General features: G+C 40.6%; 1 protein-coding gene across 2 annotated transcripts in view; it reads right to left on the bottom strand.

The window, feature by feature from the left end:
• TRAK1 (trafficking kinesin protein 1) overlaps positions 1 to 13,707 on the bottom strand; it is a 103,497-nt gene that overhangs the window by 70,468 nt on the left and 19,322 nt on the right. For both annotated transcript variants that reach the window (XM_032106001.1, XM_032106011.1), the window contains exon 2: positions 10,366 to 10,658. The gene's annotated coding sequence lies outside the window, so the exon portion shown is untranslated. The remainder of the gene's footprint in view (positions 1 to 10,365; positions 10,659 to 13,707) is intronic.

The raw sequence follows: 13,707 nt of genomic DNA, 5'->3' as shown, positions 1-13,707 counted from the left end.
TCACCTAAAAGTAGCTCATCTTTCAAACTCTATTCCCTGCCAGGCTTTTAGATTTCATCTGTTTATGGCTATAGAAGTATCTTACTGTAGGAAAGAAAACCTAGCTTGACCAATAAAGAAGGAGCACTGACTCAATTTCAGCATCAACTTCACATTAGAACAAATGATAAACTCAGAGAATGAACTTAGAACAAAGAGAAGGGACAAGGTCATGGGGAGAGTGGTGGCCAACAAACAAAGAACACCCCAAAACATACAGTAAACACACAGAGAAAATTAACTCTACAAATCTCAGAGCCTGGTATCTGCAGGAGCCTTTACAAACACAATATAAACAGCTTATTATCACGGTGTCCAGCAGTGGTAGGGAGGAGAAGAGAGATCCAGCAGGCAGGCATTGTGCATCAAGATTCCTCATCTTACTTAATTATTTCACAAACTCTTTTATAGACTTTTTTTCTTCATAGTCTAATTGGTCAAAGGATCAGCCACCCCTTGCCTCAGGGTGATTGGCTAAAATCCTAGAACATCCATTATCAAAATATTTTTCTACTGTACTATAAACAAATCTTTGCAAGGTCACAGGTGTTCATAGCTTATAGAACTCTACTAGTATCTTCCGTGAGAGCAAAAAATATCTCACGGGACTGGAAAGAAGCAAGAGAAATTCTTGCTAGCTGCATATTTGTATCCACAGCTTATAGTACAGTCCTCACAAGGAACATAAAATATATAGTTTCTGCCTGTCTGCATTCTGGTTCAAACCATCCCTGATCTTCATGGTTTCACCGATTTGCTTGGGAGCAGAGCTCCCCTCCCAAGGTTAAAAGGACTCCCAGGTCTCCACAGAACCCGCAGTACAAACTGCCACCTGCCGGCAGAACTGCCGTAGTACTCGAACCCCCAAATCCCACAGGACATTTTGCCAGCCGGTTTCCCACTTACAGCCCATGGCTGTAAGTGGAAAAAACAATGGCTCATAAACCCAGCCCTGCCAGGAACTACGCTAGGGTCAGAGCACCGCTCAAGAAGGGGCATGCCAGAACACACAAGTCATGACAAGAACGACCACAAGAAAACTACCCAGAGACAGTATCATTCCCAGAGCACAGTGCCCCTGAGTTGTGGTCCTGATGGAAGCCAACATCTTGCAAATAGCACAAAGCAGCCATGCTGCCCAGAAGTGCCTCCTCTGAGCAAAGGGAAACAACCATTGAACAGAAGTGTGTGTAGCAAAACAACTCCACTCTGGGTGTGACCTTAGGGAAGTGCTGGGCTGCTTGGCAACTTTCAAAACACAAGCTTTGGTCATCAGGCTGTATCACATGTCCACCCTGAGCATCTTCCAGGAAACTCCACTCCATCAAACCCCAGCAGCTGATGCTCAGCCCACAGCCAGAGAGGGGCAGTCTAAATACCCTCTCCTTCTTAAACACAAACAAAGCGAGCAAACAAACAAAAAACCCCCAAACCAAAACAAAAGAAAAACATCCCAAAAGCAAGCAAAAAATGCCTCAGTAGCCAGGCAAATCTTTCATTTCTTGCAACAGAACTAAAACATCATAACTTGTCACTACCTGTTGAGGCAGCTGAGGACAAAGAAGTAGATAACCACAGTAACAAAAGAGACAAGAGAAACAAGGAATCTCTCCGAAGAAAGCTGGAAGAATAAAGAAAACTACTACTTTACTTCATGGGACCACATACTCCTCTCTTTGGTTTTCAGTCCTGTCCTATTTCACACACACATAATACACTTACCCTTGACACTTAGCTCTCTCAGTGGTTTTTTTAAGTTTCTCCGTTTTAAATCTTTGAGAAAAGATAGTCAATAAATAACAATTCCAGAAAATAAAAAGCACACAATACCTGCCAAGGGTCAATTCCAGTGCTGGCTCCATATTAGTTAAGCAAAAATAAGGTTCTCTGCAGAAAAGACTACACACCATGGAGGCTAAAGTCCAGCCACATGTAACACAGGAAATCGAAGTTCATCAAGTTGAGGCTGTTCCATGCCAAATACCAGACCATTTTGATCGCTGATTTTGCTCCATGTGACGCTGAGATTAGTCACCTAATCTAGCTCAACAAGCAGCCAGGAGGCCATGACTACGTTAGCATTCTCTTTTTTCAGCAGACCAACAAGCCTAACCATACTCCAATGATGGATGCAAGAAGGATGATCTTTCTCTAAATGTTTTTCCAGCAGATATTTCCTGGCTGCTTGGAACTGCCCAATAGTCTCATCTTCCCCATGCTTTCTGTCCATTTAGACAGTGATGGAATGAACTCATCGTTATCACTGCGAACAGATCCACATAAAAATGAAAAGCAGAGGGAAGAAATTCTACCACACAATTAGGCTGCTACCTATGCTACTGAAGAGGAAAACATGGCCTGTAGTCATGCATTATTTGAGTTCTATAGGCCTACATAGACACAGTTATTAAGTATTGACTGAAGTCTATAATTACAAGTATTTCTTGAGCCTTATTTAACAATTACAGGTGTATGTACAAAGCAATAGGCAAAACCCCAGAACTTACCATATTTCTCTTCAGCCTTGGTTCTCAGATGCCCAGAATGTGGCTAACTGTACTGAAGTCTTACAAATGATACTGCTGAACTCAGGACATGTGTTTCAACGTAAAGCAAGTGGTTAGATTATAGGGCAAAAAATATTGCTTCTTAAAAAAAAAAACCACAACAAAAAAACAGCTCCTCAAACAGCTTCTGTAACTTCACTGGCATGGCATGACATGATTTGAAATTGCAAGCCCTGCCACACATCTTTGACCAAAGCTGTTTAAGCAGTGGTTCTTCTGCCTCTGAACATGGAAAAATCTGCATAAAATCCAGTCTTCCATGGGAAAACAAAAGATTCCATGCCAACCTCTTTTTGGCTTGGCCAAATACACATCTAAAGACTAGGATAAATTTGGGAGTGCCAAAGCTAACAAAGATGAAACCAATTCCAGTGTGAGGAATGCCACTGCTTACCAGGTTGAAGTGTCCCTGCTTTGGTTCCATCCTACATACACATTCCTGCTGGGTATAAAAGCCGAGACAGATTTGGTGATGAGAGTCCATTAAACTATTAGGACTCTACAGTACATTATGCCATAAATGTAAATGAACTTTGCCTTAAATCAAAGTACAGAAATGTTTTTCCCTTTAGATAAATGCACCCATATTCATGATTCCTACATTAAACAGAAAATAAAAGGAAACTTTGCCACCATGGCTATTTTTTTAGAGTTAGAACAAAAGCTATTCATGTAGCAAAGGCATGCTGGCAATGCACTGTTCAGCAGCAGTAAGAATAAACACATTCATTAACCATTAGGATCTTCCAGCTGCCAAGAGAGACTGCAAATGTCTCAAAAACCCATTGATAAATCACCGAGTACAAAAACCCTGAAAAGCAATTGTCCTGCTTTTGCTCGTTGTTCAGCCCAGCTACAAAATGTGCCAGCCACTAAACAATGGCTGTCAACAAAGCTTTCACAGAATCACAAGCAAAACGTAAGAATTAAATCTTATGTAGCTTGCTCTCCCTACAGATGCTTACTTTAAGTGAAAAATGTGTTGCTTCATGATGGACACACACACATACATTAAGGGGGAAAGGTAAAGCTGAACTTCACATGTTATGGACCTAAATTATGGAATAAAAGTTATTTTCACACATTTAAATGCACCAACAGTCAAATGTAGCTTTTTAGTCTTCCTGCACTATTCATTGCACCACAACAGGAAAACAAAAAAAGCAAAGCAAAAAAACATCCCCAAAAAAATCTACTAGGCACTAGCCTTCAGTACTTTCTACAAAGAACAAACCCAGAACACTGATGAACACTTACTGCTTTCATGCACCTCTACCTCCAATAAAGTACACATTTAGGAATGGTAAGTGCTTCCCAAAACAAGGGAAAGCTAAGAAGAATGTCTTTAAAAACGCCACACCAGACTTGTAATTACAACACTTGCTTTCATAGTGATGTCAGAATTGACAGTTTACACTAAAAAACATGGATCATATTAGGAAGGATAAATAAGTAAGAGGGCTAGACAGGGAGAACAGCAGAATTCTTCTTAAGGAAAACCAACCAACCAAATGCCATCAAACCACAAAAAGACAATCCTTGACAGAATAAAAACATATGCCTGAGACACAGATTAAGAGGTGGTGTAACAACCTGACAGAGGAGAGGAAGCAGAAAAAACCACCAGGTTATTGGAAAAGGGTAAGAGCTGAAAAGCAAGCGGGGGGGTTGGGGGGGGAGGAATCTGCATGAAGTTGACTGAGAATGCACCAAAAGCCAGACAGAAAATTCAAAACAGAGGCAATGATGCAGCAGGCACAGAGAATAAGATTATTTTGTCAGAGTATGCTAGACAGAAATACAGTCAGACTCATAAAATTGTTCCAGTCATGCTTGAAGGAGCTATCGCATGTTAACAGGACTGGCATTTTTGGAACGCTTTAGAGAAAGGAATAGTGTTCAGAATTTAGCAATAGCTGCTTACAGAAGTGTTGGGAAAGAGGGAGAAGAGACCGAAAAGTAGATCAAGCTTACAGGATAAGACTAGTAACAATAACAAAAGTAAATGAGCTGAGGTAAGGATCCACATTCTCATAGCTTTATTTAAAGGAGAGACTAAGAAAGCTGGGAGAGGAGTAGGCAGGGGTGTAAAAATTACGAAGGTTTTTCAAAATCATGAAGGTAACTTCACAAGGAAAAAGAACTTACATTCACCAAAATCCTGCATAAATAGGACAAATACTCACAGAAACAGTGCAAGATTGCCGTCAAGGCACGGGGGTAGCAACCATGAACTTCCAGGATAAAATCAGCAGATCCACATAAGAAAAAGCTATGGACAGGTTCCAACACTAAATAGTTCTGCATGATGGGGGGACTTATGCTGAGTAGACTATTGAGAGTGGCTGAGTATGTGATCCTATATCCAGCATCTGTGGTTTCTGGAGTCAAAAACACAGTCCTGAGCTGGCTGGTCCAACACAGCAGAGCATTTCTTACGCTCTTTGCTTGAGTTCCAGCTCCACCAAGCAACATTTTACACCTCTTCTCTCATATTGACAAAACTGAGAAAAACATGGAAGTCTCACCCCAAATCAGGAGCTGAAAAAGAAGCAAATGCAGAGCAAGTTATGCTCCACTAAAAGAGAAAGGTAACCCCAACAGAACTCAGAGAGGTTCAAATAAAGGGAAACAATTCAAAACTGTCAATATTTTTTCAGTACTTTTTTAACCATTTAAAGCTTATAAATCAACCAGCAGGCCTGTAACAGGTACCAAACCCAACCAGAGCACCCTGTTGAACAGTCTCAGAATAGCAAGCACACAATTTCTGGGGGTAACTCACGCACCTAGAACAGGACAGCTAGGAGTACAGCATTCTCCCCATCACCTGCATAACAAGAGTAAAGCAATCTCACAACAACCTCTAATACCTAAGTCCCTAAGGAGTTAATATTGAGTAATCATGTTTTATCATACTTGAAACAGAAGGAACAGACATTCAGCCTTACAACACAAAAACATGCATCTTGGGAGACATACACACAATAGAATGGAAATTCGTGGCCCTAAGCATGTCTTTTAAAATAAAGTGGTTACATAATGAAATGGTCAGAACAACACCACTTATCTGTAAGATCAGGCTGATGTTGCCATGAAGAGAGGTAACCTGGTGGAAGAGAATGGAATCTGTTTCATATGGGAACAATTTAAGCCTGAATAAGGATAGAGACAGGATGAAAACCCAGAGAAAACTTTCTGCACCCAAACATTGCTAGGAGATTGTGTGAATAAGGCTTGACAGCAAGAGAAAGTTGGTTTCTCTGGATGTTATGACTCCTTCCACTGCAGTCAGTGCACTAACATGCAAGTTACACAACCTGCGAGGAAGGTCAAACAATACCAACTCTTCTCACAGATACCTTTCTGCTGAGAAAAAAAGACATTTCATGGTTTGACCCCTCCAGTACTTTAATTTTGTTTCTAGCAATTTAAAAAAAAAAAAAATCTACTTGTGTTAATTGCAAAAGTAAGACACAGAACAGGTTATTACCACAAAGCATTTCCCAATAATTCAACAGCCCTCAGGAAATTGTCCTGAACAGCCAGAAAACACACTCCTACATGCATTTAGTAAGAGTAATTAGTACAATGAACAAATGAATCATGCAAACTAATGAAGGAGCTGTGCAATTTAAATTACAGTCCATTCATTCTCTCCCTTTTCAGAGAAGGATGAGGAAACCTACATGGCATATTAAGCAGTTAGCTCTTGAATTACAAAGTACACCATACCAAAATCATTGCAAATAGTGAGTATTCAGACATGCAAAAGCAGACAAAGTTAACTTATTGAAGATGTCTAAGGATACTGTGTTACACATATTTTAAGAGGAAAAAAAGAAAAAAAACACAAAAAACCTCACAAAATATTCTGGCAGTCAAACAGCTATCACAAGAGTAGTATGCAGTGATATTTCAGACTTCCATCTCCACTGTACTCTCCATTTCCAGGAGGACAGGATTTGTCTGACAGCAGCTGACAGATAAGAAAGAAAGCCAATCAGACTAAGAGGCTTCTGTAATTCATAAAATTGGGACTATTGAGCAATTTAGTGATACTCTGCTTTTTCATGCCAAGATTACAGCCCTTCCTGCTCTACAAAAAATGGGATGGGGGTGGTGGTGGTGTTAGAGAAGAAAGCTCCTAATTCCAGCTGCTGTTTTCATCAACATCTGACTGAAAGCATTCAGGTCTGCACTGCAAATACAGAAAAGACAGAAAAGCATTTTCCACTCCCTTTCTAGCAAAAGGAACACTAGATGGTGCTACATCCGTATTCCTGTCTCTATGCTCTGGGATGAATGGCAGCAGCAAGAAAAAGAAAAGTTAAAAGGAAAAAAAACCCAACAACTAGGACATGATAGATGCCTCCCACACGTAGCAGCACCATGACACTTCCTACAGTGCTACCCCACTGTCCACCAACCCCAGGACTTGCGTCTCCTACCCATTTACCTACAAGAGCTCCACAATCAATAGCAATAGAAACTTCAAGTCAGACTACACTGATCTTCTCTCCTATATCTTGCTAACAAAATCTAAAATGAAGTATTACAAAACAAAAAATCTATTACAACAGCTACTGAGTCCATTTTCAGGTTTAGTGTTTAGAAAGTATGTGCCCCACCAGCACTTTTTTCATAATAACTCTTAAAACATTCACAAACTTTTTTTTTCAATGGATCAACTATCCGACTTCATTTGCCCTTCTGTGCTGAAGTCAGCACAGATTCAGATGCATTTACCTGCATAAGGCTTCACTTGCAGCACCTATGAGCTTTGGATGGTGCTTTAACATCAAATTCAGTGGGAAAGGTGCTTTTACGGGGCTGTCCCTCTCTCACACATTGGCTTAAGGAAATTTTTCACCACACTGTTTTTTGTCACCTGGGTCCAGCCCTGCAGTGCTTATTGCCTCTGCTATGCCAACATAACTGCTTTTAGGCCACACAGTAGGACAGATCAGAGGTGTGACCTAAGTAAAAAGTAACCCTCATCTCCTCTCTGACACGAAAGCGGAGCAAGGATTCTATCCAGACCAGTTGCCTAAAATACCTCCAGTTGCACTCCCACAGAAATCTGTTAAAGCACAATTCTGAGATGGCTTGGGGACATGAAATGTTTAAGCCAGCCCTGTATCCAAGAAAACACACTTAGCACAATCAGAATGTGCAATGCTCTCAGCTACATTGAATCTGCTCTTGGGTTCCAGGCAGGAAAGATGGTGCTCCTGACAGAGACTGCCAAGTACCTCTCTACTGCCAGCAAACACAACAGGAAACAAAAACAGTAATGAAAAAAAAAAGGAAGCAGCATTAAGAATTTTTGAGCATCAGTGGTCTTGAAAAGTTAAACAGCAAAATGTGCACATCATATAATTTACTATTAGCTATATCAGAGATAGCTCCAATTACCATTAGCTTGCTGCATTACAGAAAGCATCACCACACCACACTCTGCCTCAGTTTCCCATTCTTTTCTTAACTGTGCTCAAGCCTTTATTTGCAAGAATTTTTGCAGATAACTTTTACAATAGGCTGAAGGTCTTAACCTTAGACTAAAAAAAAAAAAAAAAAAAAACAGACTTCCCTGATTGCTGAATTTGAATTCTAGGATGAGTCAAGGCTTGGCACCAGAAGAAAAAGTATGGTATATGCACACTTGATATGAGCAATTTTTTTCCCCACTAACCATTTTAAAAGTGCAAATAGTGCTAATTTGCCAATCAGAACTAAACAAAGTCTTCATGTTAAAGTCTCTGGGAATCCTGACAACTCAATCAAGTATTTATGTTTCAAAGGTAGACACTGCATACCTGCACACAATACTGATAAAGATTTTACAGAGGGAATATGAGACCAATTCCTTACATCCAGCCTGTGCCCTGTGACACCTTTAAAACATGAAACAAAAAGCTGAAACTCAAAAATCGATAAACACAAAAAAACCCCCACCCCAACTAACCAAACAATCAACAAAACCACTGCTATTTCTACTGCAAGTCACATCATGTTGTCCTCAGGTCACAAACAGTACAAATGTGACGCCACAGAACAGCAAATCTATTTTAAAAAGCAATTCAGCATCAATCTGTAAACAACACTTGGCTGTTAGCTCAGCAAGAAGAAAGAGATTCAGAAACTACACCAGGCTTGAAGGAATGTGAAGTAGCAAGAACATGCACTGGCCTCCATTCAATAAAAACTTTTTAGAAGTTTAAAAAGTGAGTTTGTCTTGCCTTTCAAGGAACCATAATCAAGAAGGCATCGTGATTCATGAAAGAAGTTGGTTGTCCTGGTTTACAGTCAGAAACAGAAAAACAAAGTTAAATTCCCGTTAACAGGGGAGGGAGGAAAGGGGGTGAAGTGAAGACAGGCCACAGCCTTGCAGATCCTTCTACAAGGGGCCTGGAAAACAGTTACACTGCCAGGAATGCATTTATGTGATATGTAGTTTCTAGTCTACCTAACAAGCAAATACCTACATGGAAGTCAAAAGGATGACCCATTTTTGAACCAACCAGTTAAGTAGCTCTATGAAAACAAGGAAGGAAGGAAGGATGGCAAGTAAGTTTAAACAAAGCATTTATTCCATGTAGACACATACCTGACAAAGTAACTCCAGTGTTAATCCTGCTGCTTGTCTTCCCAAGGAAATCAGGATGGACTTGAGAGCACCTCTGCCCTTCTTTCTATTTCCTTTTTTTCAGAATATCAACCCTTAATAACTACACAGCTGTTGGGCTGGGCTGAGCTAAGCTAAGGCACGCTACTAAAGCAGCTGTTGACAGTCACCATTAATTAGTTCTGTGACTTAAAGACAATTCTAGAAAGGGCTGAAAGCAACTCAGGATAAAAGTATCTCGCTGCCAAGTAGCATGGCCTTAGCTGTTTTTCTCAGACATCTCATTTCTCCCTTCCAAAAACTCAGCTGACTCTTCAAACATTCCCAAAAGGAATTAAAACTCACAAGGTCACATTAGGCTAAAAGAAGCCTCACAGCTCAGCCAACAAACCACGCACTTGGAATGGAAACTGCCTGTCATTTCATGGCCATAACCATGACTAAACTGACTTAAAGTGATTATTCAAACACAAAAAAATTTGGTCAGCTGACCACAGCACTAAGAATCTAATTCTATTTAAAATACCATACTTCAACACATATTCGATTTATTTGTATGAATCTATAATAAGGTATTCAACCTTTCATAAATGCATGCAGAAGAAGCTATTCAATATACAATTAACAATTCAATATACATTAACTTTCCAGAACTAATGTGAAAAAAAGAAATGGCTTTGAAAAGCAAAAATATGTGCAGTAAAAATGTTAGATCCTATTTCGCCCATCCCTTTTCTCCCACAAAGCAATTCTCTTATGAAGAGAAAAATCTAAATTATGCTGAACATCAGGACAAGCATTCCATAAACTTTAAGCTGCAGTGCTCCTTTCTCCTCATCCCAGATTTTGGCTATTTTCCAAACAAACTTTCAAACGGTTCCATTTCCCTAGTACATAAATACTGGGTAAACAGTAACCTGGTTTCACAGCTATCATTGGTCTGGCCCATTTGCAAGGACCTTAAACATTACAAAGTGCTTTCACTGAAAATCCTGGTGCCTGTGAAATCACTTCTTAGACAAGAAGAAATGCGCAGAACAGCGGCAGGACCGTCCATGAAGCCAATACCCCACCATGAGCTTAATTCTACACCTCCACATGCTTACCAAGGAGAAAGATTTGACTGCTTACCAGTAATGGTGCAGGCATCTCTGTACTCTCTGCAGTCCGGCACATCATCTTCCACCCCTTCGCTTACATAGTGCTCCTCGTGAATGCCTGTGTCGCGGGCTAGGACTGCATGGTTCGACAGCTCCGAGGGAGGCACGGTGGCGGCCAAAGTGCAGTCGTGCAAAGCTGTGGCGTCCAGCTTGGCAGGTTTCACAGGCTTGTGCAATGTGCCATCAGGGGGACCAGCACTGGAGACTGGGGCTGGCTGGCACAGATGGAACTCCTTCTCTTTGCTAGAGTTGGCTTCAAGAAGTCTGCAGAGCACAAAATAAACAAATGTTCAATTCAAGCCATTCCAAACAGTGTATATCAGGACAGATGATTTTCTTTTCCTTAAACATTAGTTTAACCTGACAAATTCAGCAAATACGAAAATGCCAGTACTCTTCACAGAGCAGCAGCCTACGTCTGCTCTTTGCACAGTCGTGCACACTCTGCACCTTGCACAGTGGCAAAGTTCCATCCCTTGTATCGTGTTTTTTACTACCAACAGCTGATTAAACACCCATATTTTTGCCTATCCCAACTTGCAGTAAGCACAGTCCATGTACCTTGGCTCATTCACCAACTTTCTCTCACATCAACCAAGCCAAAGCTCTGTGTAATCCAGCATCTGTATGAGGCAGCACATCCCTGGTTGATCTACTGGCACTTCAATAACATCATAATTTGAAATCAACTGGGAGCAAACAAAACAGCAATAATTGGAAGTTTATTCTATAACCCTACCAGACTTTCCTCTCCACTGCACAGCCCAGCCCCTCACTGACAGACTGGCAGCTGGCACCTCTGCTTCCTTTACAGACTACACAGAAAACAAAACTCAAGGTGCACTGGGTTAAGGGGTTGACCACACTGCTGCTCCCCAGTGCCTCAGCCTCAAACTGGGAACAAAGTCCCTCAAGGTTGGATACTGATGTCCCCAGCAAGATGAAATTGGCCAGAGAAGGAATGAAGAAGAGCACATTTGTCCCAAAACTTCACCAAACCTTCTGTGTAAGGAGCTAAAGGCACTACAAGAAGTGGTGGTATGGTACTGCTACTGGTTATCAGCAGTGTAAGGAAAGATGCAAATGCTCCCTGCTGCTAGGAAAGGAAAATATAATTGTGGGATTGCAGACAAACAGACTTGGGAAAGGACCTGAAAGACTTTATACATGTAATAGCTACAAGGCATAAGTGGCAGCTGTAGAACAAGCCACACAGGAATACCCAGACACACGGGAAAAACAAAGACAGACAGCAAGAAGACACAATTGCACTGGTTTGGAAGCAGCAGGTGTGGATGCAATTCCATACGCAAGTGCAGCAACAGAACATGCTATATAGCATGTTCAGTGTTTCATTGAGAACCAGATACACAACAGTTTTCTTGAGAATTCTATGTGAAAAAGGCTCTCTCTAATCTCTAGGAATATGTCCAGATAATCTTATTTTGCTGTCAAAATTGCACTCAGTATTTTGGCATCTTGTTTTCTGGCATTTCTAGCCAATAACATTATTGCTCCACCAAAACATGACAGTATTTCTAGAAACTCACTGCAAGACTCAAATATCTGTCCCTAAACTGTCAAGACAAAGACCAGGTTTAGATCTCCTAGGAGTAAGTTTCAGAGAAGTCTTGCAACAAAGTTGGAACACTGCACCAGCATCATCATTTCTCTACCTATTTTCCCCCTTCAGCACAAGCTTAAGAACAAAAAAAGCAAAATTCTCTCCTCCTTTCAGAGGGTCTCAACAAGGATACCTTTGCACTGAAATCAGAACATCATAACTAGAAAACAGATGGGCAGTATTAACTCTTGAAAAAAACATCCCTACACACAAAATAACATTTCATTAAGTTTTCCTCAATTACATAGATTTGTATTACTGCATGGTATAATTTAACCTGGAAATAGTTCTCACATTCAGAAACTCAAAAACTGTATTTTGTAAGGACCATAATAGCTAAAGGAACATACTAAATCAAATTATAAATTTATACCGTACCCAAATAAAAATGATACTCTACTGTGGGAGCTGCAGGACGAGAAAGTTTCGCTCGAGTGCTTTAACAGAAAGTGTTATGGTTCCCCTGCAGAGCATCCCATTATTCCTGCACTATCACAGTACATACTGAAAAGAACAGTGGGGTTACTTGTACTGACTACTTTTAAAATCGTCCCCTTTCAAGTAGCTCTTTAGAAATAACAAGAAGGATATTACGGATATTAGAAATAAGTTAATCAAATGAAGTTGGGAAACAAAATGCAAATCTTAATTTTCCCCTCTACACTGAAGATAGAAACAGTTTAAGCTATAAACAAGAAAAAGTACTGGAAGTGTACAGACTGACTGATTAGACTGGCTCAATTTTGTCCTAGCTGCTACCACACATCTATGAATTTCATTTTTTTTGGGAAACTTTGGGAAGTCTGTTGTTATGAACAAGGCCATGACTAGGATTAAGGAACTAAAAGCACCAACTGCACTCTTCAGCTTTTCTTGCCCTCCTCCCCAGGCCCTGCCTTAGCAACCTCAGGAAGCCAGGAACACAACAGCACTCCTGAATGAAGTAACACTGATAACCAAGGTGTGATTTGTGCGCAGTCTTCAAGTGAGTTCTGGGAATTTAAGATCTTGTAACTTTTCTGAACCAACATCTGACATACCTGACCACCTCCACTCATTTCTGACTCTCCCACACAATCCTCACCAAAAATACTTTTGGCCAGAACATAATATTCCAGTTTGCATTAGAAGTTTGTGTTGAATGAGTTTCACCTCTTAACATTCACTCCACTGAGGTACCATGGAACCAGTTCTCCCCCTCCCGTAAACTTCACCACAACAGCTCCTGCCTTGTCTCTGTTAAGAGTAAATAGAGATACACATCCAGAAACAAAAGTCATCGGCCTCTTCCTTTACACAACCTGTTTCACTGTTGGAACTTACAGAAACTAGAAAAAAATAAGCTTGAAAGCACAAAGAAGGAACAAAAGCCAACCCCCCCAAAATTCACAATAGTCAGTCTGCTTGGTCTGCAGAAGAAACACGTGGAACATCTACATGAGAAAGTTCAGGATTAAGGCAGAGAATTTGCCTTGATCTTAAAACCTTGTATCATGGAACAAAGAAAGCCAGCATCAATGTGTATTACGTCTGCTTCCTTTCAGACTTATTAAATATCCTCAGTTTCCATACACACAGGGGAGAAATGTTGTTCACTCTTCTGAAACACTATGGAGGCACTGTTTGCATGGCCCCTCTCGCAAGGCAAATATTACCACCTAATACAGGCAGTGCACACTTGTCTTTTAA

This window comes from Corvus moneduloides, chromosome 1 (assembly GCF_009650955.1).
Source record: "Corvus moneduloides isolate bCorMon1 chromosome 1, bCorMon1.pri, whole genome shotgun sequence".
Classification (NCBI taxonomy): Eukaryota; Metazoa; Chordata; class Aves; order Passeriformes; family Corvidae; genus Corvus; species Corvus moneduloides.
This window is presented reverse-complemented; position numbering and strand designations above follow the sequence as displayed.